Below are 25,676 nucleotides of genomic sequence, written 5' to 3' on the forward strand. Positions count from 1 at the left end.
GATACAAAGACAGTGGTCAGCAAGACCCAGCCATGCCCATGGCTAAGAGAAAAGGCTTTCTCTTTCTTATCCTTTGTTCTACTTCTACTTACTACAGTGGACGTATTGCACCTCTCCCCGGAAAAGATAAAAAGTTGAATGCCAATGACATGTCTATGGAGTACAGAACAGCACTCAGAGCAAACAACAATGCCCTCATATAGGCAGACAATCCTTTTTCCCTTTCTGAAGTCACAAAAGGAAACTCTTCTCCTAAGCAGACCCAGAGACCACCACCTATCCAGAGAACACTGCCTCTAAAATCACATTGGGCTCTACATTCAAGGTGTGAATGTAAAAGCATAAGAAGAGCCCTGTTGGATCAGACTAAAAGCCCATCTAGTCCAGCATTCTCTTTGGCACATTAACCAACTAGATGCCTCTGGAAAGCCCACAAGGTCAACAGCCCTCTCCCATTGTCCCCCAGCAACTGATACTCAGAGACCTTTGAATCTTAAGGGAGTGCACATAGCCATCATGGCTAGTAGCCATAAATAGCCTTATCCTCCATGAATTTATCTAACCCCTCCCCCTTTAAAGCCATCTAAGTTTGTGGCCATCGCTACATCGCATGGCACTGAATGCCGTAAGAACTATGTGCCATGTGAAGAAGGACTTCCTTTCATCTGTCTTCAGCAACACATGAAATTTGGCTTTCCCATGTAGTTGCACAAATCACAGCACCTCTGTAGATGCAATGGCCTATTAATGATCCAAAACTATCTGACATTAATGGTGGTGATCCTCGTTTGCCGAAAAATAGGTTACTTAATTCAGAACAAGGCTGGGATAGAAATCCACCAAGCAAAATTCAGTACATAGCAGACTGGAAAATTAATTGATTCTTGTACCTAACTTAATTATTGGCACAATGAGGTTTGAGGGCCATAAATATACACATTCTGTATGGAAATTTTCGGCAATTGGTCAACCGCAGGGGAAGAGAACCTTAGGTCTGTGGGCCAAATGCGGTCCCTCTAGGCCTCTATCCAGACCATGGGACATTCCCAGGCCACCCCCCCACCAGGCTACCCTCTTCACTGGTCCAGCTCTGTGCCCTCCTTGAGTTCCACCCACCTGCACAGTCAGAAAGATCACTAGGGGCAAAGATGCCTTAAAATTAATTAAAATCAGGCAGCAGATTTTTAAAAAATTTAAATATCTACCCATACTGCACAGGATTTACATACCGCTTGACCATCAAAAACCATTTAGCCATCAAAACATGTAATCTATTTACCTAAAAAAACAGAATTAAAATGTTGATGAAATCAGGTATGTATTAAAAACAAGCTGACCTAAAAAAATTCAAAAGACAAATTTATGTAAAATCACAGCAGTTTAAAAATATAGAGAGACATAATAATTACATGTTAGAATTCATGTCTTGGTAGGCTTGCCAAAACAGGCACCAAAAACAATACATCAAAGGTGCTTGCCTAATATAATGAGCAGGGTGTTCTAGGGTAGTGATGGTGGTGCCTTTTTTTTAGAAAGATGAAAACAATGGGTGGCAGGTACCAGCTTAAAAGAGGCATCACTCACTTCCCCTTCTCACAAACAGAAGGGAATTCCTTTCCTGTAACATCACTCACTACAAAGTGTGCACGCACCATATAAAACCCAAAATATGAAGGGGTTTTTGTCATAGTTATCGCTACAACCAATGATTACAGCTCCCAATCTTTAATCATCAACAGAGCTGTTTAACATACGGTGCTTGAGCAAACTGGATGCCCCATGGTGTTTCGCCACTAGTTATCCTGGCACATGGCAATGGTGAGCGAGGCAGAATAAATGCAAGACGTGTTTATTGCCACCAGGTGGAGTCACCTCCCTAACTAGCCAGAGGCAAGTATCATCATCCTGTGGCTTTGTCAACACTTTCCAAACATCTCCTAGTATGTGTGACCCAGATACTTCAGAGCAAAGCTCAGTGAGGAGAGTCAGGTGGCAGATCTAACAGGGGAAGCTGCAGCACCCTCCCCTCTCCTGATCACAACACCAGCCTGTCTCCTGGCTCGCTCATCGGCAGCGACTCACCTTGGCAGCTAGACACAGATATTGATTTGTAATTTAAATACGTTGCAGAAAGGCTCCAGGCATACACTGCACTAAACTGACCCTGAAGCTTTGTTTAATCAGGACTTTAAAGAGAGAGAGAGATTTTAATTAATAAATACCCAAAGTTCCATATGTGGACAAGGGTGGTAAGACAACAAGCAGACTTGTTTAATACCGATACATTATCAAGGCAATTCCTTCTGTGCAGCAACAGGAGCTAATTAGCTATTTTAGAAAGCAAAAAATAGATTTAAAAAGAGGTCTCATTTAAATTCTCCGCCTGCTTCCCATCATAAACAAATGACATTCAAAACTTCAGGAATGGTGCACAGAGCACTGTCCCTGAGAAGGGAAGGAGGGAGCAGAACCTTCAACGCACCAGCCCCTCTGAGTAATTTTGATCTAGAAGATGATAAAGAAGAGCTCCTTTTTCTCCTGACAATGAGACCTTTGAAAATTTAGCTCTTGGTTTCCCTGTGGGCAAGTGCTCTTCCCTTTAAAAACTCTGTGGGGTTGGGTTTTGTGGCTTTACGTAATCGACCAGCACCGGGATCATTCAAAACATAAACCATAGGCCCAATATCCGCTTATTCCCTGTGGTGACCTGAGCACCCTTAGCCTCTAACAACTATATTCCAGTCTACATCTGTATTTGAACTATTTTAATGTGTGTGTTTTTTAAAATATGTGACTTTTTAAAGTTGTTTCATATGTGGAAGTGTTTAATAGTTTTATCCTTTTCTTGTTTTCTGGTTGTCACTGTTCTACCTGTTTCATAATTGCATACTGTATTTCACTGTTGTAACCCACTCTGGAACATTATAGCAAAGGGCAAAGTGAGAAATCTGATAAAATACATTAACAAGAGAAAGACTGCAACACTCTTAGTTCCAACTTACCCAATAAATAATGAACCGGGGGGGGGGGAGATGAAAATGTTCTAGTTCCTGTCTGACTGAACCTCCAAATACAGAGACCTCCAGACCTCAAAGTCAACTTGCTTATCATCTGCATTTTAGCACTGTAAGAAGCCACCTCAAAGCCAGCTGCTTGGACCAATTCTCATAGATAACTGCAATTCTCATAGATAACCTGCTGGAGGACAAAGCCAGACAGTGCCGGTGTCACTTCCTGTGCGAAGTAAAGAATGACACTGGAACAGAGCTGGAACACTGACATTAGACAAAACAAAGCAAAAATCTTTTGAGGAATAAGCATCCCAGCGTTAATTATATTCCGAAGAAGTGATGCGGGCTTTCCAGAAAAATTTCACCTGGAAAATTTTCCAGAGCAAATTAGGATAATTTGCATTGTGTAATTTCCATTGGGGGGAATTCTGATGCCCTAGATAGTGATCTAAATTAGTGTGTTGACTTCACTTGCATTTAGCAAACGAAGGTAAACACTCTGAAGTTGCCAAGCTTGCTTAATGTTCTATTTTCAAATGTCATCCATTTATTGTGAAATGGAAAATTTTCCATGGAAAAATTTAGTGCTGGAAAATTTTCTGCACATCATTGTTCTAAAAGGAAGAATGCAGAGTAAAGAGCTGGAAGGGGAAGCAGACAAGGGAATGGCCACAGAAATTACAATTACAATCAACTTCAAAGCTTTCAACAGGTTTCATGTGCTTCTGTAAGGCAAGGTAAAGGAGCAGTGGCCTCAATAATCGCAAGAATTTCTGGCATGATGGAGACAATGGATACCTGAAACTGAGCAACGAAGACTAGCAAGCAGTGACACCTGCCAAGATCCAGCATGTGTGAATCCAAGCTAGACTAAAGAGTGCAAATCATAGCAAGCTGGCCACATTATTACTGTAGGTGATTTATGGGCCTGCTACCAGAGCAGGTGAGAGGTCAAAACACATCAGGTGCTTTGTTTCATTTAAGTAAGTCTCTCTTTAGAGCAGGGTGGAGAACCGGCAGTCCTCAGACTAGTTTCATGTGGCCAGCAGGAAGCAAGTTGCTATGCAATCCTGCAATGATACAAACTTCACCCACTTTTGGCTCTGGCTATGACCACCATCAGAGGGACGCAGATGGTGCTGTGGGTTAAACCACAGAGCCTAAGACTTGCCGATCAGAAGGTCGGCGGTTCGAATCCCCGCAACGGGGTGAGCTCCCATTGCTTGGTCCCTGCTCCTGCCAACCTAGCAGTTTGAAAGCATGTCAAAGTGCAAGTAGATAAATAGGTACCGCTCCGGCGGGAAGGTAAACAGCGTTTCCGTGTGCTGCTCTGGTTCGCCAGAAGCGGCTTAGTCATGCTGGCCACATGACCCGGAAGCTGTTCGCTGGCTCCCTTGGCCAATAAAGCGAGATGAGCGCCGCAACCCTAGAGTCGGCCACGACTGGACCTAATGGTCAGGAGTCCCTTTACCTTTATGACCACCATCAACAGCAGCCCCCCCCCCATATCCTTAATAGGAAAAAAGGACTCCCTAAGGCAAGAAGGTTGCTTTAGAGAGACAAACTACGTGAATGTTTAGGCCCTGTTTCACTGGTGACCATGAGCCAAACCGCACAGCCACTGTTAGATGCTACTCTTATCCCAGCCAGGATCTATTCAAGTCTTCCACTTCCCTTCTCTACAGTGAAACCACTCACTAAGCTCTGTAGTGTGCGAGCTCGGCCCATGCAGCTTCTTTCAATCTGCATCTCAAAGTAGCCCTCTCAGGGTAAGGCTGCCTCCAGAAACTGATCTTGGCATAGCTGTGCATTTGCTCCATGTGCACATGTTCCATGGAAGGAGCAGTATCCTGAATACCAATGGCTGGAAACTACCAGAGGGGAGAGTGCTGTTGTGCTCATGTCCTGCTTGCAGACTTCCCGCGAGTAGCTGGTAGGCCCCTGTGAGAACAGGATGCTGGACTAGATGGCCCATTGACCTGATCCAGCATTATCTTCAATAACTCCCCCTACAAATACACACACAGACACAGCAATATGCAGCTCTCTTTTTCCAGGGGTGGATGGGTGCTATCTAGGGATCTTCTATCAAGATAATTCTGTTTTGAGATCAAAACATTTTTCCACCACTCAAAACTTCAGTAATCTAACTGAAAATATGGTTAACCATCCCACCCATGAGAAATATGATGGTGTTCACACAAAACGCACGTATTAGACATTACCTGTGACATCTACTAATTATATCCGGATAGCTTAGTTGGCTAAACACAGGGATCAGCAAACTTTCAGCAGAGGGCCAGTCTACTGTCCCTCAGACCTTGTGGAGGGCCAGACTATATTTTGGGGGGGAGGCCGGAAATGAACAAATTCCTATGCCCCACAAATAACCCAGAGATGCATTTTTTAAGAAAGCACGCATTCTACTCATGTAAAAACACCAAGCAGGCCCCACAAATAATCTAGAGATGCATTGTAAATACAAAGAGACATTCTACTCATGTAAGAACACGCTGATTCCCAGACCGTCCGCGGGCCAGATTTAGAAGGTGGTTGGGTTGGATCCGGCCCCTGGGCCTTATTTTGCCTACCCATGGGCTAGAGCATGGTGCTGATAAGGCCAAAGTTGCAGATTTGATCCCCATATGGGACAGCTGCATATTTCTGCATTGCAGGAGGTTGTAGCAGATGATCCTCAGGGCCCTTCCCAACTCTACAATTCTATAATTCTATGACTAACACCTGCACCATAGGTTGAGAAATAAAAATTTAAAAATAAACCTTTTAGTGGCTGAGTACCCCCAGCATTTGTGTAGCCCTTTAATCAGATCACATTTAGCAATTCCCTGACTGGATTTTGGAATTTGTCTTACAATGCATAATTATGGTGACAGAAGGAAAAGAGGCCTGGTTAACATCCTCTGAGATTAAGTTTTGGGGGAAGAGCAAACGACACAGCCAACTCTGACGACTTTGAAGGGGCGTTACTGCATTAGTAATACCCCCTAGCTGGTATTTTGACAATTTAGTTCCATAAATTAAAGAGCTCCATCCTGCCATACTATATGTGAAGATCAGTAATTAGCTGGGAATACTTGTTTTTATGCATTCTGCACCTGATGTGCTTTGACTACTGCTTTCTTTCCAAATAAGCCCTGCTAAATGTATTCTGTTTTGCTGTGAGATCCCGATTCAATTCATACCCAAAGGTTTGCGAGAGTGGGACAATGGCTGCTTTTAAACCTGTCTACCGGCAGTATCCCAAAGGCGAACCTGAAAGCCAAGTATACTTCCCCAGACTATGGGGCAAACTATGCTTTTGGGTGGCGACCCCACACGGTCGGCGGCTAAGCAGCTTAGTGCAGAATCAGGACAGCTCAAGGCAGCAGCCACTAGTGGCGGGAGAAGATGCGATTCAAATAACCCGATTGAGAAAGAACTTTCACATGAAGCAGGCAAGCGAATGGCTTGACACACACTCCCCTCCCTCTCCCGTGCTGTGGGCAAAGGGGGCGGGTGATCTGTAAGCTTCGGCACTTGGCAGCCTACACAAAAAGATCAGTCGCTAGATACCGGGATCTCCCCCACCCACTCTTCCTTCAAGATAAGGGCCTCAAACCACCTTGGAGCTGGCTCTTGAGTACACTCTAGATAGTAGGCCTCGTGCCATCCTACAAGTGGGCTTCCTAGGTCCAGATAGGATGAAATGTTGACAACATCAGCTAGGGAAGGTGAGGGAGGCCTTTGGTAGTGCCAGGGCCCTGGGAAGTAAATGCGTATCTGGGCTACAGTCGTATTGTCACAAAAATAAAGAAGTTAGCACTAGATATCAAAAGCAGCGGGGGCGGGGGAGGAAAGGAAAGGAGTAGAGGCAAACCTCAAAAGGTGCTGTGAAAATGTTTATTAGAGTAGTGGTGTAACAGCGGCAACATTAATTTCATACCTCCTGCAAAGTTTTTTTTCTTGAGGGTGTACACTCCAAGAGAGAGAGAGAGAGAGAGAGAGAGAGAGAAACCTCCCCATGTAGGAAATGTGGAATTATTATTGCCTCTAATGAAGATCTTTATGTTAGACTAAAAACCTCATCAAGTGCTGCAAACTTTCTGGAGAACCTCTGTGACAAAACATCATCCTTTGAGGTTCCCCTCTCTTTTTCTTCCTAAGTTGTCAGCCGTGTACAGGCTCTCACAGCAGCTGAACAAACTTGGTTGTTTGTGGCAACAACTTTTTCTTTGTGTATGTGCTTGGAGGGCAGGGAATGGGCCATTTGCACAGCTGCAGCTCCAAGTTCCACCTGTGTTTCCAGAGCAACAGTGGTAAGTCTTGGGGCTTACAAAAGACAGAAGGTCTTGGATTGGAGAAGCCAGCGTCTTCAGCCAACGCAGAAGACCATATCGGCAGTACCGGTGGACTTGTTTCATTCCACGTTGGCTTGCATCTGTGTGGCATCTTGTGATCAGCTCCATGAGTTACCATAACAGATTCACATCCTCTGTCTGGTATGTAATTAGAGTGACCTGTGTCATTTCCCCCACGCACAAAACTTTCCCCTGAGCTGCACAGATCTTCTGCCTACACAGATTTGTTTTCTTAAAAAACATCCTACCATGAATCGCCTCGTCCTCCCAGTATTTCCTACTCAGTTGCTCATCATGGTGTGTACTGGGGCTGAATATGTACAACCATGAAAGATATAAATCAGAATTTGCCTGACCATAACTCTTTTTTTAGCCACATACTGATGCAGGGACTTCCACCTACAATTGTTCTGCAATGTAGTTAAGCTGAAGTGGAGAAATTTGTCTGCCCCAAATATTTCAATTGTATGGAGTATGTGCAAGCTGTATAGTGTGCATCTGGGAGATTCATACATGGAAGTTTTGAATCTGCCATACAGAGAATCTCAGCTTTTTTAAATAAAAAAAAAGTTTCTAGTCCTCATGACTGTAATGTGATACTCAAAAGTAGTTGGACAGTGACTAGTGAAAAATCAGAACTCAGAGGAGGGCAAATAGGTTGGATTACAGCAATGTGTTATACCTGGGGCTGCCTCTGAAGAGGGTTTGGAAACTTCAGCTGGTTCAAAATGCAATGGTCAGATTGTTTACTAGAACAAGACGGTTTGAGCATATGACACCAATCCTGGCACAAGCTGCAGATTAGTTTCTGGGCCCAATTCAAAGTGCTGGTGTTGACCTATAAAGACTTACACAGCAAAAGACCTTAATATCTTAAGGACCACCTTTCCCCACACAAACAGCCCTGGACACTGCGCTTGTTACCTGAGGCCCTTCTCTTATGTCCTCCATTCCAGAGAGGTTCAGAGGGTGACAACAAGAAAAATATCCTTTTCTGTGGTGGCTCCCCGATTGTGGAATGCTCTCCTCAAGAGAGGCTCACCTGGCGCCATCATTACATGTCTTTACATGCCAGGCAAAACCATTCCTCTTTAACCCAGACCTATGGCTGTTAAATAACCTATAGCCTATGAAAGTGTGGAGGAGAGGACTGTTACTATTAAGATTATTTAGCTATTAGGCTGTCTATCACTATGCTTTTTACTATGGTTTTATTTTTTAATAATTAATTTTTTGTAATGTGTTTCTAATGTTGTACACTGCCCCGAGATCTTTTGGTAAAGGGTAGTATACAAACTGAGTAACTAAAAATAAATAACATAACATAACACACAGATACTGCAGGTCAGATGGACGGGAAGTCTACTTCAGTTCAAGTGCCTACCAGTCGTACACTCCTAGCACAAGCCTGCTCTGAACCTTTGAAGACTGCCATTGCGAAACCACTGAAAAGGAAAGGAAAAAAGAAGTGGCTGTCTAGATTGTTCTCTCCAACCCCTGGAGAGGGCCTCAGAACAGCATTTATTGGAATACACCCACGTCCAGGTCTGTGACCATATTTGTATCATGACTAAAGCTTGCCATTAGCTGGCACTGCCAGGAATAGCTTAAGAAGAAGTGCATTAAGAGCTCAGCAGTGACCATTAGCAATGGCAGGAGATGGTCTGCAGGGCATCCAGAAAGCATTTCAAAATGCTTGCAAGAGCAAGAAAGAGCAGGTGTGAATGTAAGCACATGTAAGGGGAGGCAGGGTTAGAGCTGGAATGCCTGATTGATTCCAAACACACACACACACACACACACACAGTTCCTTTAGCAATGGTTAGGGGGTTGAAAGTATTGCTGCCTGAACAACAGAAATCAGCCTCCTCTGGTGTTTGGAAAACGTTCAGTCTGTTAGACCCTCTGGTAAGTCCCTTGGGACAAGAAATGTGATTTCTGCTGCCGCCTACAAACTGTAGCAGATACATCAACACAAGGACATGTGCAAAACAAAGGCAGGTTCTCTGAAAATGGAAGCAGATAATGAATTAAAAGATAGCTGATGTCATTCACTACATGAACCTAAGCCTCTTGGACCGAGAAGATCACCTTGCATACCATGTAGGGCAGCTGTTCCGAGCTTCACAGAAGCAATGGTGGTAGTGGTAGACAACAAATGCCTCAAACAAAAGGAACAATACAGAAAGATTGGGATATAACAAGCAATGATGGGTACAGTCATAAACTAAGGAGAAAAGACTGCCCAAATTATGTAATGAAAACATGATTCAGGCAGAGACCCTTTCTGTATCGTTCTTTGCAAGAAAGTGAGAAAGGAGTCTGACAGTTTTAACAGACTTTGGCAGTGGCAGAAGTGAGGGTTGCAGTAAGCGTTCAGCTACAAAAAAAGGGGAAAAACTTGCAAAGACTCAGTTTGGATGCACAGCACTCGTAAGATGAACATATACTAGAGGAGGGGTAGGCAACCTAAGGCCCGGGGGCTGGATACGGCCCAATCACTTTCTCAAGCTGGCCCACGGATGGTCCAGTAATCAGCGTGTTTTTACATGAATAGAATGTGTCCTTTTATTTAAAATGCATCTCTGAGTTATTTGTGGGGCCTGTCTGGTGTTTTTACATATGTAGAATGTGTGCTTTTATTTAAAATGCATCTCTGGGTTATTTGTGGGGCACAGGAATTCGTTCATTTCCCCCCCTCCAAAATATAGTCCAGCCCACCACATGGTCTGAGGGACGGTGGACCGGCCCACAGCTGAAAAAGGTTGCTGACCCTTGTACTAGAGTTTTCTAGGGTGCCTGCACTGTGAGAGCACCTGTACAGAATGCAAAGTCACTTTAACCAAACCAAATCAGAGCATTCCACTAAATTTATCCAGGACAGGAAAGGTCGGGGCAGTAGGCTGCTAAAGTAAAATTCTGCCCAAGATGATCAGGCACAGATTTTCCTGTATTTAATATTTTCCAAAGCACATGAGCCTGATGAAAGGTTCTGTCTTAAAACACAGGAAATAAGACTAAGTCTTCAACCAGCCTGAGGATATTGCAGGAAGCTGGACAAGCCTCTCACACACAGCAGATAGCAGTTGTGACAGTCCTTTTCTAAAAGGCAAACTGAATTCTACGCTGGAAACTCTGCATTTAATAGCAACTTGTAACCGATACTTTTACTTAGCAGATATTTTTAATCCAACAAAGTGTGAAAGGAGGACGGTTAACATTACAATACAGCCCACACGTCTGCTTCAGTGCTATATTCAATACAGCTTATGCTGTCCCATATTATCAGCATGCCATATATTTTCCTTTATTGGGCAAAAAGTAAGACTTGCTGTGTGGCTTTTGTTCTACCACCCCTGCCTTACTATCAGCATGAGCCCCAAAATAATTCTCTGAGTAGTTTTCCCCAGTTCACCAAAGGGCCTATATAGGATTATTATTATTTTTATCATTTTTGCCCTCTGGAAATAAACACAAGATATATGCATGCATGTGAAGCTGGGGATAATTATGTATTTTTCATATTCACTAAGCATGCAGCAAAATGGTGAGCACAGATGGATGAATGGCAGACAGGCACTCTCCAATGGCCCAGTCACCATTTGGCATCCATCTTCTCGTATGTTCCACAGACATACATGCTCCCAAAATTCAGCCCTCTGTTGAGATCTCAGGAAACTCTGAACATGGAAAAGCTTGCTAAGTAAGCTGTGCAGCAGTCTACCACTTTAGAAGCTAAAGAGTTGGTTTTCTGCAGCCACAGAAAACCAGTGATGCTACAGCAGAGTCCATCAACGTGGTGCCCTCCAGATGTTGGAAGCCGAGGTATTGTTTAGGGGTTTTTGCTTCTGGTTGTTGCTGTTTATATTTTGTATCTTTATTTTGTATTATAATTTATGTGGAAATTGTTCAATTTGGCTGTGTTCTTTTTGATGTTTTGTTTATTGTTTACGACTACTTTTGTTATGTTTGTATTTACGCAATTTTTATGTGTTGTAAGCAGACTTGAGTGTGGTCTTAACTTTGGAAAGGCAGCATAAAAATAAAATGATGAATGGATGGATGGATTGGTGTTGCACTCCAATGCCCATTAGCCCCAGCCAGCATAATCCTTGGCCAAAGATGATGGGAGCTTTAGTCCAGCAGCTCCCTGCTTTATGGCAACCCCATGAATCTTCCTCACCACACACAAAAAATATACAACTACAATACACATTATTATTATTATTATTATTATTATTTTAATTGTAGAGGACCATCTTGCACTAAGGAATAAATTACACCACATTACCATACAAAATCCGTCAATGGAATTATAGACAACTACAAAAGTGGTTTGATCCCATCTCCAAGGCCTTATTTGGTTACTTAAAAAGCTTTCATATCACCGGCAAGCTACCACATACTATTGGCACAAGTTTACCAGTACATAACATACACACACAATTACACCCCAGGGGACAAAGTCATATGAACAGCCCAGAATCATTGCATATTTTAGTGGGGATCAGGAGCAGTTGAATCATATAAGGTAACCATCTAAGGCAGTGCCCTTCATCCATGGTTGATCTATCACAGTCAAAGCAACAACCTTCAGGAGGGGAAGGACTCCACTTCATTATCAGAGTGGAGAGGCGTGGGTTTGACTTGTGTCAGCTCAGGGGGTCACCTGGGAACACAAAGAGAAACTGGAGCTCCAAAAGAGCTGAAGGCTAAATATAGAAGGCTCACCGTATCTAGTTGAGAAACCGTCTCATTGTGTGTCATGAACAAAAGCAAAGAGAAAACCCACGCATAACAGTCCTCCCTTCTATGTCACCCCTACTGCTAATAGTTTTCTCTGCTCAACCTTCCACAACAGGGCATTCTGGGGGTTCGTTGTGTTCCACAATTCTACCCAAGCACAGAGTTTGTTGCTGGGTGCAGCTTTCAGCAGGCTGAGAATTCCTGCTTTCTCGCTCTTGTTCTCTTTCTCACACATGCACACTTTGAATTTTTGGATGATACGTTCCAACCAATATGATGCAATACTCTCTCTCTCTCTCTCACACACACACACAGAGAGAGAGAGAGAGAGAGAGAGAGAGAGAGTTAGTTAGTTAGAGTTAGAGTTCCTGGTCTCTTCTTTGGGTTCTATAACCCACAGCCTTCAAAATTTCCCTTGCTTGGCGGATATGACTGGCAGAATCCGGGACCAGGGAGAAGAGTCGGTGGAAGAAGATTGGAAAAAGTTTAAAGACTGTTTATAAAAATATTGTAAAATTAATGAGTGTTAGAAAAATGTTGGAAAGGAGCTATATGGCTTTAGTAGAAATGTTACAAGGAATTAAGTACAAATAGATTATTAGAGTATTCAAGGGAAAATAAAGTTAAAATATGTTAAGACAATTATATATTAAAGGGAAAAATAAGATTAGAATATGTTAAGATAAATTACAGGACAGAAAACAGAGGAAGATGGAAAGGAATTGCTGAAACAGTTAATTAAAGTGGAATACAAAAAGGGAGGTGCGAGGAGGTCGTTGAAACAAGTAAATGAAAGTTAAGATACTGAACTTATTAGATGTGTTTTAAATTTTGTTTGGTTTTGTTTGGTTTTGTTAATTTAATGTTTGGGGGTTGGTGTTGTGTTGTGTGGTGTTTTTGTTTTTGTTTTTGTATTGTATTGTATTGTTTTGTTTAATTCTTTGTCTTTCCTTTGCAGTTTTTAAAATGTTAATAAATATTATTTTAAAAAACAAACAAACAAAATTTCCCTTGCTTGTTCATGCCACTCCACTAATGCCAACAGCACTCTACACCGAGATTTTGTGGGTTATTTTCCTTTCGCCCCATCCAACTAGCTATCACCTTTCTATTTAGGTCTCTCTTCTGTTAAAGCCACATGCTCCCCTTAAGTTCCTGTTTATCAGGAAGCAAGGTACTTGCATTCACTCACAAATCTGTTGTGTACCAAAACAAACAAGCACGTAGAGCAGGGAAGCCAACACAATGGCCTCCAGAAGATGCTGTACTACAACTCATCCCCAACCACTGACCCTGCTGGCTGGGACTAATGGGAACTGGAGGGTACCACTTTGTCTACCCCCTGCACAGAATGCACTTTTCTCATTACTGAAGCACTGCAGCTAATCCAATGACCCCCTTTGCTCCCACCCACCCACTCAAAATTAAGGATCTAAACCGCAGACCATATGGCATGTCAGTAACGCAGGTCTAAGCCTCAATACTTCTGTTATTAGAAATTAAGCAGTACTTCCATATCCTTTGCCAGCATAATTTGTAAGCTCTTTATAATCAAAGAGCAACATCCTCCTCCATAAAAGTCCCCATCCCAGCAAGTTCTCTATTTGTCACCCCCACTTAAGACTACATTGTACCAAGGCTAAGTCCAAGTATCTCTTTTTAATATCAGTGCTGAACCCAAACAAAAAAAACAACAAAATAAATAAATAAATAAATAAATAAATAAATAAATAAATTCCAGTAGCACCTTAGAGACCAACTGTTAGTTATTGGTATGAGCTTTCGTGTGCATGCACACTTCTTCAGATACACTGAAACAGAAGTCACCAGACCCTTATACAGTGGTACCTCGGGTTAAGTACTTAATTCGTTCCGCAGGTCCATTCTTAATCTGAAACTGTTCTTAACCTGAAGCACCACTTTAGCTAATGGGGCCTCCCGCTGCTGCCGCACCGCCGGAGCACGATTTCGGTTCTCATCCTGAAGCAAATTTCTTAACCCGAGGTAATATTTCTGGGTTAGCGGAGTCTGTAACCTGAAGCGTATGTAACCCGAGGTACCACTGTATATAGTGAGAGGGTGGGGAGGGGTATTACTCAGAAGGGTAGTGGGAATGGGTGATTGGCTGATAGGTGCGGTAAACCTGTTGACGACTGTTAACAACTGAAATTGGTCTTACAGGAAAAAGCAATGGGTGAGATGGCTAAAAATAGCTTTATCATGTATAATGAGATAAGAATCCAATGTCTCTTTTCAGACCAGGTCTCTCCATGGTTTTAAGTTTGGTAATAAGTTGCAATTCAGCAACTTCTCTTTCCAGTCTATTTCTGAAATTCTTTAGTAATAAGACAGCTACTTTGAGATCTTGTATAGAATGTGGGACTTATGACCAAACATCTGAGTAATACCCCATATATATCTATATCTATCTACACACACACACACACACACACACAGAGAGAGAGAGAGAGAGAGAGAGAGAGAGAGAGAGAGAGAGAGAAACATACACATTCTACCTAGACCACTTAAAGGATGAGCACAACAAAGTCCACCAATATACCTAACAGCCATCCCCTTTAAAAACCATAAGCCTATGCAAACAAGAATGTTGTTGCCTTATTAAGCAAATTTGCAGTATTAAGTGTTGCCTTTTTTAAAAAGCACAGGGTACGCCCCCACTCACACTTTGCCTCTAACACACAGTTATCCGGTCTATGACTCAAGGGCCATTTACGGTAGTTCAGCTGTTTGCCTAAAAAGGCAGTATTGCCCACCCAGTCTACCATGTGCCACAAGTAGAAAATCAGTGCACCCCAAGAGGTTAGTGCTGGGAATCAAGTCCATATGATTCAGTAGCCATGCCAACCTGGTCTCATGCAAGTGTCAAGGCACAGGTAGCTTGGGGCCCATTGTGGTTTGCCCTCTCTCAACACGGCTCAACATTAGAACATGAAAGTACAAGGGTGTGGCAGCCAAGGCTCACAACGTCTTGCCTGGGCACCAGTTCAGACAGTAAGCTAAGCTATGTTCCCTTCTGGGATGTGTTTCTTCTCAAACATCACTCAAAGTACAAGCAAGATCAAATCCGCAGGCACCATATGATATATGAAAACATGAGCCTACTGGAATGCTCTTGACATGGAGCAGGTCAGGCCTCAAATTCAGTAGGGCAGAAAGAACAAAACTGGCAAACAGCTCTGCACATGAAGAACTGCTCCCCTCCCTCCACAAGAAACTAAGAATTAAAAAGCCGTCTAAAGGGAGCACTTGCAGGTTTCCTTGCAGGTTTGAGACAAGCCTGGTTAAGACTTGCAGGGTGGCAATACTATACAGCACTGCACCCCCCCCCCCCGCATACATGAAAACAAATTTTAAAACACACAGGCACTGCTGGAATTTCCTCCTTCTTCCACTGTTGCAGGCTCTTGCATACAGCTTCAATTTCATTGGACCAATCATGAACAGCACTGTTAGTGCAAAACTACGTATGATGTTAAGATGGATGTGCTAAAAATTGTACTAATGTGCCTGCTTTTATTTTGAATCAGCAGCAGCTATGGGTCTCCAATCCAGATCACACTTGTTTCCTGCTGAAAATCACCCCCTACACGATCACTACCCCCCAAAAAGGTACTGTTTGAAATAAACACTACATCTAGGGCAGAAAGCAATGAAAGAGCCATTTTCAGCAGAGAGCTTTTGCAGGGCCCTGAGTCAGATTTAGAGAACTTTCTGGATCAGGGCCCTCTGGCATCCTTTTCCACGAAATAAAAGCAGAGAGGTTAAAGCACACTTGTTTAAGCACATAACTACTGTTGCATATAGCTTGGCTCTTACGAGTTAGGGATGTCATCTCGGAGCCAGTGTGGTGTAGTGGTTAGAGTGCTGGACTAGGAACTGGGAGACCAGGGTTCTAACCCCACCCCCTCTGCCATGAAGCTCACTGGGTGACGTTGGGCCAGTCACTGCCTCTCAGCCTAACCTACATCCCAGGGCTGTTGTTGGGATTGAAGGAAGAGAGGAAGAATCACGTATGCCACCTTTAGCTCTTTGGAGGAAAAAGTGGGACATAAATGCAATAAATAAACAATACTTCTGTTCATATTCCCCCAAAACATTCAGAAGGTTGTTTTTGTTTTTTGCATCCTCTCGAAACGGGTAGGGTAGGGAAGCTTTTCCTGTGACCTTTGATGCACTAGTGATTATCGCCAAGAACTCACAGGTCTTGTTCTTTTCTAGTGAAACCCTTACTTGGTGATAATGACCACTGGATGCAGTAAATGCAGAAGTGGTAGGCTACAGCAGCAATACGGAGACTAGAAAGGAAAGCCTAAGTAATGTTTTTATTTCATTTGTTGTCAGAGCTGCCCGAAGTCCCAGCTCACAGAGGACCAACGCCAGGTCGTTGTTATATACAAAAGTCTTTATTGAAGTTCAGTCTCTATTTCAAAACCGTGGCGCGCAGCTCTACGTCTTAAACCCTAGACCGCCGAAGCTCTGTCTGAATCTCCTCCCCTCTGACACCAGTTTAAGACTCTAGACCTGCTCCACCTCTTCCTCTGCTCTCTCCTCCTCTGGGTCCTCCTGTCCGCTGGGGCATTCCCCTTTCTGGACTCTTCTGACGCTGAGTCCCCTGACTCCTCCCCCTGCCTCCGGCGGGCTTTAGGACCTGGTTCCCAATCCGGGTTCTCTGCTGTCCCGCGCGCCTGTACATTTGAACTTGGCTCTCGCGCCAACCCAGTGACCTTCCTCCTGACCGTTACACTGCTTCTGTCACTACTTCCCTCTTCCGGGAGGCTAGCTGGACCTGACCTCCCCTCCGTTCCCTGACTCTCCGATGGAGGCGTGGTCAGCCCTGACTCATCTTCTCTCCCTGCTGGGGGAGACGCTGGCCCCGAGATCTGGGACTCTTCCCCCCCACTACGCTCTGGTGGGGAAGCTGGTCCTGATCTCCAACTGCTGCTCTGGGAGTCCCCGCTGGCACCTTGCTTCTGGAGTGTCCCCTTTTGGACCCCCCTTGCCCTGGCCACCGGCGCCCCCTTCTGTGAATCTTCTGATTCGCTGGAGAGGCTCATGGAATCTCTCAGGCCACTGTCATCTTCTCCTACGCTGCCCTCAGATTCTTCCCCTTCACTCTCCATTTCCTCTCTTCCCTGTGCCTCTGCTCCTGAGCCCCTGACATCCGTATTTTTGCCTTTCACCCCAAAGTACCACTTTAGTATGATACCAAGTTTTCAGGGTAGGTAGAACTGAGAAACATGTCCAATGTCACTTCCTAAGCTTTATATGGTTGAACCTGGGCTTCCCACATCCTCTAGAATGCAACACTCTGGTCACACTGGGGGTGAGAAACTAGCTACACTATGTTCTATATTTTTCTTCCACACACAAAAATAGAGTATTGACATTCAAACTATGAAGTACACTTGAGAGGTAAGAGCTTCACTTCACAGCAGAACTACAGATGCAGACTTTCCCCTCCTATTCATCTCCTGTTAGGAATTTTAGAGTATTCCCAGCATCTGCCCTATTACTGCTGGGTGTCATCTTCACTGCCAGGTCTAGAATTTAGAAGAAAATGAAAATAGCGCACTGTCCCCTATCTCAGTTCCCCTGTTGCTACCTTCCTCCAGAAACCCCCACCCCAAGCATACCTCCAAGACAAGAACAAAACTCAAAAGGCAATTAGTGCTCACCACCTGTCACTCATCAGCCCAATTAGAAGAATTACCAAGCTACAACCCGGATGCATGTACCATGCACTTCCCTCAATCAGCACTGCAGCCAATTATTCTACACTTCCCTTAAGACAATTACAAGGTACAGAAATAGGCCTGTTGTCAAAATGCAGGAGCCCAACCTACAGCAGCTCTGGGTTCAGAGGAAGTTGCCGCTTCCTCTTCCACAACCTCACACCCACATCACACTCAGATTATGAGCAACTGTTTTCCCAGGACAGAGTGTTGTGGGTGCCACATTTGTGGTGATATCACAGCCCTGGAATATCAGAACAAGCTACCTTCCCATTGTTTCTCCCACCACTTCTTATCAGAACAGAGGGTTTCTGGTGTCAGTAATTGAAGACAGGGTAATGAATGAAAGCTGAAAACAGGCTCTCCCTCAGTTACTTTTCACCACTGCTCCATCCCAGCTAATAGGCCCTTGTTGATATGACCCATCACAGAAATCCTTTTTGCCCACAGCACTTGGAGAGAGGGCTGAAGCAAGTGATGAAGTGCCATGGCTGCCCTGCAAATACATGCCAATTAAACAGTGGCAAGATTCTGAACAGACATTAGAAATGTCATTTATATAGCACATGCCAGGATAGCTGTGGGGCTTAAACGATGAACCAATCTCTCCAACGAGAGATTGTCCTTAATATGTCAGTAAAACAGCTTGTGCTATCCTAATCACCCCAGTTTGCGAAATTATTTTGAGCAAGTCTCAACTCTATGCATGCTAGAACAGAGAAATTAACCCATCTCCCTAATTTGCAGATAATTGCATGTGTTGGGCTATGCCCAGAGATCTAATCCGGGCCAAAAAAGACAATATGCCAGAGAATATCCTGGCAAGCACATTTTCGGGGTTGGGAAGTTTTTGTCTCTTGAGATGACAGCACATAAGCATGGATTTACTTCCACTGTAGAGCAGGGTTAAGGAACCTTGTGGCTTTCCAGATGTCGAACTCAAACTCCCCCATCACCCCAGGCCAGCATGGTCAATAACCAGGGATGCCAGGAGTTGTACTCCAGACACACCCAGAGGGTCGTAGGTTCGCCATCCCTGCTACAAAGCATCCCACCTTGATTGAAAAGCAAAAGAACAAGGTATTCTAAAGTACTGTCAGGCAACACTGACTGACTGAAAGGGGGGAGGGGGATAAAAAACTGCACAAACTCCTGTGCACCAAAGCCAATGGAAAGTTTTCTTAAGCCAGATCAGCCGAGCCTAGCTTTCAGCAGGCATGCCTGAGGGATGCAGAGCTCACATTCAATCACAAAACTGTGTGGGTTGATGGAGCTTACCTGGTGAAAGCAGGGCCCACAACATGTATGCTGTGGAACAGCAATAACAAGGAAAACTGATCTTCAATAATGGCAGGAAGGGGGAATGTTTATTATGTATCATCAAATGCTATATAGAAGTAGTTTTCCCTTCTCATCAGGAAAGCCCTGAATGTTAAGGACACTGTGCTACTCTAAGGTGTAGGCTCCAAGTGGTAATTCACTGCAATTTGGCACTCACTGATTTGGCCTCCAAGTAACCAGATATGGGACCCCATTCTGAATGCAGTTAAGTTCTGAGTGAAGACTCAGCAGCCACAACACTCCACTACTCCAGTGTAGTCCTTCAGCTGTGGAGAAATCTAGCAACATGCTATGGCTGCTCTCAATTCCTCTCTCCCATCAGAAGAAAGGATGTGATCGATGTACTTAGGCTACCAATGCTTTCATCCTTTTCTGTTTCCATATTAAGATCAGGAGAAAAAGAGCACAAAAAGCAGCTGCCACCAGGTTATATTGCTCATTCCTGCCAAGTGGGCACATTCATTGATGGGGGTGACTTTACTGTTGCAGCAGCACCCAACTTTTTGGGGGTTTTTTTCCTACTGTGAGGCAGGAGTTGTGCAATAAGCATACAATGCTAACCCAGTTCTTCTTTTTTTTTAAGACCCCAAGCAGCCTTAACCCCCCCCCCCCAATATGCATATAATTTTTTCTGAAGGCATTTAGTTTTCACATCAGAAGCAGCATGTTAAGGTTGTATGTTTGTAAAATTCAAAGACAACATTTTATTAGATTTACTTGCAATGATGTCTTGGCTTTCTTTTGGTGTGGCCCAAGAATCTCTGCTGGGGTCCACTGTAATTCATGCACACAGTGTGCACTGATACAACACATCTTGTAATTCATACCTGCTACATCACACCCATTTATTTTCCATGCTTTGTTGCTTAGAGTCACATTCCAGAAAGTTACATTCCAGAAAGTCAGAACTGGAAATTTGAGAACACTACTGCTACAATATTCAAGCTTCATGTAAGACACAACATAAGATCCAATAAAACTTTATTTGGAAGTGGGGTATATAATTAATATATATGTGTGAAAAGGAGAGAGAGAGAAACCAGATGCACAAATGCAGCTCCTCAGTACCCGTTCAAGACACCATGTTGCATATTTTCTGGCATCACCACCCTTATCATAATACAGACAACTTCATATAATTTGTCAGGAAAGGGGTCTCCATGCACTGTAATTATTTCCTACATCTTGGAAGCACTAGTGAACACACTCTCTTTCACAACTGGATGCTATCAGAGGAGAGCAGTTCTAATTGGCCTCTCTCTTTCCTCTCCTGGTAGCGTCCAATTAGAACTGTTCCCCTCCTCCTTTCCAAGTGTGTTGGCCAACCAGAAACAGACAGTGAGGGGAGCACCCTCAAAGATCTGACTATGGTTGGGCTGGGCTGCAACAGTGAGAGCTGTCTGTGGTTGTAACCATCACTTTCTCAGGTTGCTGTGAAGTCTGCTTTGCAATTTTCCCCACTGGATTTATGGAGCTCAAGTGAGTGGAATTCAGCAAGGGATGGGTTGGTAGCAATGCCAATGTTTACGTAGCTCCCCTTCAACATGCGATACATGGGCAACTGACTCAGTGCCCCCGCCCTTTAAAAGGGCTGCTGGTGCCATAACTGTTCTGGCTGGCCCCCTGCTCTATCAGTGGAAAGAGTAACAAGCTTGACAAGGAGGGACTATAGAAGCAGGCATGCCACGAATAGGAAAAAATGTATTTGCAAAGCTATGTCTCCCTACCCACCTATGTGGTCTAAGAGTTGCCAGATTCAGTATGGGAGTAGGTCATTATACTTTAAAACAGTTGCACATAATTTCAGAAAGTGAAGCTTCTCTCATTTTAGTGAGATTATAATGGGTTAAGCTGCTCCCTTCAAAATCTACAGCAAGCGCTGCTGCTGCTAAAAAAAGGCACCTGTCTCCTTCTGCCACAGAGTCTAGCTATCTCCTAAACAATTATTGGTTAATGTTTCTATATTTATATCCCATATTTCTTCCATCAGAGAACCGAAGGTGTACACAAGTGGTTTCAAGATAGTCAAAGTAGTGGTTTCATGTGCTTTCAGATCTATCATGCTGTTAATAGACCACTTTTGTATGGTGGGGGAGGAGTCACTAACTTCCTTCTGGCATTCCAAAATGCGCAGTAGCTTTTCATAGAAAGCAAACACTTCTTCTAACTATCATCATAGCCCAAGGGGGACAAAACTAAAGCACAGACATTTAGATTTGTGTGGAATTCAGCAAAGGGAGAGGCAAGTGGAAATTCCTAGGGATGTTGGGAATCACCCTGGAGCAAATATGGATTTGCATTTCAGGTAAGGCAGCAAATCTATTGTGTGAGGTAAGACAAGAACCTAGCCAAGTCCCAAGACATACAGTTTCTGGCAGAGATAGCTTTGTATGACTGCCTGGTAGTACACAGCTGCGGCTCCAGAAAAAAAAATCTAAATAGGATTTAAATACCTTACTGTGGTAATAATAATAATATTATTTGACAGGCACACAGGAATCTGCCTTAACCTGACATAGTGTATTGGTCCATCTAGCTCAGGGTTACCCAAGCTCGGGTCTCCAGCTGTTGTTGGACTGCAATTCCCATCATCCCTAGCTAGCCTGACCAGTAGTCAGGGATGATGGGGACTGTAGTCCAAAAACAGCTGGAGCCCCAAATTTGGGAAACCCTGATCTCGTTCAATACTGTCTACATAGACTGGCAGCACCTTTCCAGAATTTCAGACAGCAGCTCTTTGATAAAGAAGGTAATGACCAAAGAAGGAATAAGACCTACCACAAAACTGTCCTGTCACCATCTCATATCTGGCCCAGCTGTCTCTTCTGACAACTTGCCTGAAGCAAGATTGGTCCCTGACCAAACATGTATACTGCACAGTCTATACAAAGGTGGTGCCACAGTTGTCTGCACTTCCTGAACTTGCCATTGCATGAACTTGCGGTGTTGCCTTTGCTCAGAGGTTGAGTGAGTAGAGCAGCCCCTTGCAAGTAAACACTTAAAACCCAATGAGTTTACACATCGGTGCTCAGCAAAGGTAAACAGGTCAGAAAATCTAGGGATGGTCAGTATGTGAGAGGTGGAATTGGAGACATGTGGAGACAGGGGGAAAGGCAGACAGTGCATGGATGTGTTCTGCCCCTGGAATGTATTCATGTCTGAATCTTCTTCATGTAATTCAAGTCTTGAATTGCTCAAAAATGTCACTTGGAATGCTCCAAACCTGCCTCATGCGCCCCTGTCTGCCCACCCCAACAATACACTTTAAAATGTCCCTGAAAAGTCTTCTAGACAAAAGTGGTAAAATTTACCAGTAGCCTATTAGTGCTGCAGCCTGCTGGTTCTAGTACCAGCCCACTCATTCGTATGGGCCTACAAAATCTATAACCATCATAAAGGTAAAGGTAAAGGGACCCCTGACCATTAGGTCCAGTCGCAAATGACTCTGGGGTTGCGACGCTCATCTCACTTTACTGGCCGAGGAAGCCGGCATACAGCTTCCGGGTCATGTGGCCAGCATAATTAAGCCGCTTCTGGCAAACCAGAGCAGCGCACGGAAATGCCATTTACCTTCCCGCCGGAGCAGTACCTATTTATCTACTTGCACTCTGACGTGCTTTCGAACTGCTAGGTTGGCAGGAACAGGGACTGAGCAACGGGAGCTCACCCCATCGTGGGCATTCGAACCGCCGACCTTCCGATCGGCAAGCCCTAGGCTCTCTGGTTTAGCGCACAGCGCCACCCGCATCCCATAACCATCATACATACCTAATATTTAACCCAAATGGTCTGTGACCAGAGTGATTGCTGGTGGAAAAGCTTGCAGCTGGGAACAGCTACTGTCTAATACTCACCAACTCACCAATCCTCATGTCAGCAGCCATTCCAAAATGCAAACGTAAACCATGTGTAAACTACCTCAGATGTGCTCTCCTTTTATGGCTTTCACACCCAGCTCCTCTACCCCCATCCCTCCAGTAAATGAAACAGCATACCTAAGTTTTCCCCTATATGTCAAATCACGCAAGTATGTATAGCTAGCTGCTACACTTAGCACATCAATAAAGCCTCCGGGTGCCTTGTTTATGCCACCCTTGCTCATCATCTTCCCAACACAGTGGTCCTGGTAAAAGCAGACACTGCTAGAAAGGGGGAAGTGCATGCAAGTGCTGAAGGAAACCCATATGGACCTGCACCAATTGGGGGGGGGGAATTAGAACAGTCAACCAATTAAGGAATTTAATTAGTCTGCTGCCTTTTAGCTAAGTACATTTGAATATAGGGATTTTGAGATCCTGAAGGAAGTATGACATAACTTGCAATTTAATAAAGCTATCACTCACTGTTTTAAAAAGAAAAATCAAAGGTGACCTTTCCTTCCTTTTCATTTCCTATTATAGTAACACATCAGAACTGAAATAGCCTAAAAATTAACAAGTGGGCCCTAAATTCAAAGCTCCAATTAAAACTAGACCTCCTCAGTCAGCCAACTAAAACTTAATTTTAATTATCACAGCTTATTGTCGAAAAGAAGAAGGATGACGTTTCCTGCTAAGAGTTGTGGAATTATGAAAATGAGCAACCTGCATTTGAAAAGCTTGTTACCAGAAGTTGGCAAAACTTCTATAACACTTTCATGCTTCATAATTCTGAGGCTCATCTCAGGATTTTAAGGGGGTGAATTATGTAGTCTGACTTTAAAAAAAAACCCTTATGGACACATCTTATTAAAACCAAGGACTGAATGATTCATGTGGCAAAGCAGGGTAAGTTTCCAACCAAGAGGCCAACATCCCACTACATCTGTTCAGAATATATGGAAGGAAATCAACAAATACGTGGATTCCTTTTGGCTAACGGTCAGCACCAAGGATCACCTGGGAAGTGAAGTATATTGCCTCTCCCTACTTAGTACAGTTTTTTAAGAAAGCAATTATCCTCCATACTGGAACAAGGTGATAACACACATTCTCCCTTTCCCAAATTTTCTTTTCTATGTAGACCCTCCTCCCTCATAGGAGTTTATAGAGTCTCCATATGCTATTAGGGGTGGTATTCTAGAAGAAGTCAGACAGACACGCTGAACGACAGCTGTCACCGTATTGCAAACAGAAACTTGTTGCTTTCACCCTCCAGCTCACATCCTGCCTGAGAGTCATGTGTAAACTAGAATGGTTTTAACACTCTTTCTACAAAAGGGACTCCAATGAGATGAAAGAGCAAAGGTAGACCAACCTCACTGGAGGGTGCGCTTCTCTGAAGTTAGCCTTGGGGTGGGAAGTTGCAGCATGCATGAAGCAGGGTCTTCTCGTGCAAAGGGACCTCTGCCCCTCTCTACCCCCTGGGCCACCTAAACTTTATCTGGAGGGTTGGGGAACCCCCAGAACAGATTTAGGGAACACAAGAGAGATCACAAGAGGAAGAGTCTCATTGTGTGAGCAGATCTTATTTCCCATGAACACTCAGTACTATGTTAATTCCACCCTTAGATAGTAGACACTGGAAATTAATAATTATTCTGATGGGGGAAAGCTCCTCCGAGTAAGATATTGGGGGTCAGCACAGCACCACTCCAGAAATCTCTAGTAAGAAATTAGCACATCATGCCCACAAATAAGGCAAAAAGTAATCCACCTCTCAAGCACTTTTCAGGAAAGGCTGCAAAGCAGTCAAGAAGAACCAAACTTGGCCCTGCACTTGGTATGTTCTTTCTGATGACTGAGGAACTGACTTCACAGAACTTTGCTCACGAAAAAGGCACATTCATCTCATTAGAAGGACAAGACCAGAGTTATTAAAATCTGAGTAATGTATGTGCTTTGATATGTAGAACAAGGGAAAAAAATTAAGTGGTCCACTGAGACTGCCGGCAATTTTCAAGCAGTCTGCAGGGGATTGGAGGGGAGGGTTCAGAATCACTGTTCTAGAGGAAAGCAGGAATCAAATTTATCAAGGAGGAAAGCAGCAATTATCCTTTCCATCCCTCAAGGACTACAATGATGTTTCGGGTTTAATCTGGAGAGAAAGAAAAATCAGCTGCAAACCAAATCCTCCAAATGCAGCTTTTAATAGATGGTTCCAGACATCCCTTTATTCACCTTGCATTCAGGGATAAAATGCAGCCAAGTCATCCACAGATTTATTTTATTTCAAAAGTGAGAGCAAAGGACCAATTTAACTGCTTTTCAGGTAAACACACCACATCCTGCCCCTCATGACTACATAGTTCTCAACCAGCATGGAGTCGAATGAAGGCGACACACATAATATCCTCTCAGCATCCTTCACTAGTGACCTCTAAGTGATCAAGGGACCACATGTCTGGCTAATTCTAGAGCTGAGGAAACTCTAGGGACAGTGGGATGCCTGTCAGGACCAGGTGCATAATTTGACCTAGAAATGAGAAAGCACAGGCCACATTAGCACAAGGACACACTTTTGCCTCGGCCTCCCACCAAATAGATTTT

At 43.8% G+C, this 25,676-nt stretch overlaps 1 protein-coding gene across 6 annotated transcripts in view; it reads right to left on the reverse strand.

Moving 5' to 3' along the window:
- The window catches only part of DGKZ (diacylglycerol kinase zeta), a 139,113-nt gene that overhangs the window by 77,324 nt on the left and 36,113 nt on the right, over positions 1 to 25,676 (reverse strand). The gene's annotated exons all lie outside the window — the stretch shown is intronic.

Source organism: Podarcis erhardii, assembly GCF_964252035.2.
Source record: "Podarcis erhardii genome assembly, chromosome: 1".
NCBI lineage: Eukaryota > Metazoa > Chordata > Lepidosauria > Squamata > Lacertidae > Podarcis > Podarcis erhardii.